We start from the raw sequence: 2,050 nt of genomic DNA, 5'->3' as shown, positions 1-2,050 counted from the left end.
AAAATTAGTGTTTGGGGGTAAACTCTGAGCCAGGCTGAAAAGGTTTCTAAAGGAAAAAAGAAATCTCAGAACAATAAAGGCTAAAAGCAGACAGCATATGGATGAAAATTAAACACTGATACTTCCTTTTCAGAAGGCAGCAGCTGGAAATTATACATTTTTTTAATGTCTCAAAACTTTCTGCTCATCTTGCTATGTTAAAAACGCCTTTCTTTCTCCAAGGATACTACAAGGAGCTTGTTTACAACAGTTCTAAATGAAGGATTTGAAACAAAATGAACAGGTAAAATTTAACAAGTCTGATAGATAATATCTCCCAAATCTATCAAAAGTAGTGCCAAGTACTTCAATGTAGCTGAGAGGCATAAATAAACCCAAATGACCATCAAAATTCATCATGACTTGGAGTTGGCTCTGAGTTTTGCAGTTTACAAAGAGACCATGGCAGCCTTGCTTCCCTCAGTTCTACAAGGACACAAGATACCCACCTACAGACTCAAGCTGTCAGATTACCCTGATCCTCTAAAATGACAGAGGGCCAGCAAATCATGCAGACCCATTTTCAGTTGTGTTCCTGGGGTCACACATGCTCCTAGTGAAGACCCAGCCTGTAATCCTGAAAGAAGAAAGCCTAGAGAAGGTGATTGATTTGAAAAAGTCTTTCCAGTTTTAAAATCTATAGTCCTACGATGTGGTATCTTAAAGACCTACCAAGGTGCCAGAGGTTCCTGACAGGTGAAACCAACTTCCTCTTGCCAGCCCCCTTAGAAAGAGGACAGAACCGTGTTTATTCCAAGGATAGGTTCTTTTTCAGCTATGACTGAATTGTGGGGAAGGTTTTGCAGGGGGGAATTGGATGTGAAGTCTGTTCTTTTCCTTAAATGGATGTAATATTAGGACCAGGCTATTTTATTTTGTAATAAAGCTTATATTTACCCAGCAGCAGTGATCAGAGACCTATTCTTATGCCCAGTCCATGAGGCAAAGAGGTTGGCCGGGTCCTCTATTGAGTATTAGCAGCCAGTAACCATTAAATAATGGGACTAGTTGAAATGTAGTGCCCCCAAGTCTGCAGGAATTATTCATATGACCCCAGACATGGAATCACTCTTTAGAGCTTCTTAAGGATGATTTAAAAGAATCAGAATACATTCAAGTCAGCCCTTTCTTTAATCCTATAACACGGCACTGCGGGAGTGAGGAAGGCCCACATAGTGATGCCAACTGGATACTGAGGAGAGGTCAAGAATGAAAGAAGAAATGACATTCTGGAAGAAATTCAACTGGTATAATATTTGACAAAGTTACTTTCCTAGGAATTGAAAAGAGATTGAGAGGCGGGTGCACAATTTTCCTCACCATTCATTAAGTTCAAAGTAAAAGAGACTCACCGAAAAGTAAGTGTCTCTCTTTAGAAAATTTTCAATAATCATTTTCTCTTTCTTTGTAACTGGTCTTCTGTTCTGGTCAATTTCTTTCAGTGTAAACACATTGATTTGGCAAAAAACAGTAGGAAAGCGTGGCACTCTGGCACTTGGTCCCAGAAATAATGTGCTGGGAAGATTTGAGGTCCCTGGTGATGAGGTTAATTATATATGAACCAGCCCTGGTGGGTTCTCCCTCTAGGGGCTCACTGCAGAGAATTAAAGAGGGCTGAGGTATGAGAAGGGTGAATTCCTTCCCAGCCCCCACTCTGGCTAGTTCTACTACTGCCTTAGAGAGCAGATTTCCCTTTGCTCTGCAGCGCCCCCATGGGGCTAAGAGTGGAGTGGCAAAGGGAACACAGGAGGGACAAGCTGTGTTTCAGGTTGGGGGGGGCGGTGGATGAGGCTGAATAGCAGTTTTGACAAAGAAAAAAGTGACCAAAAATCATAAAAATAATCTTTTGAAGGACCAATAGCAGGGCAGAACCATACAATTCACATTCCAAACCATATAGATACGTTTGAGAAATCCTAAAGTGCCAATCGCTCATAAAAGAAAAAATTATCACACATATAAACACACAAAGAAAATCCCTTCCACAAAATCGGGGTGTCATTTTGCATCC

This window comes from Pongo abelii, chromosome 2 (genome assembly GCF_028885655.2).
Source record: "Pongo abelii isolate AG06213 chromosome 2, NHGRI_mPonAbe1-v2.0_pri, whole genome shotgun sequence".
Taxonomy (NCBI): domain Eukaryota; kingdom Metazoa; phylum Chordata; class Mammalia; order Primates; family Hominidae; genus Pongo; species Pongo abelii.
The sequence above is the reverse complement of the archived record's forward strand: the minus strand, read 5'-3'. Positions refer to the sequence as shown.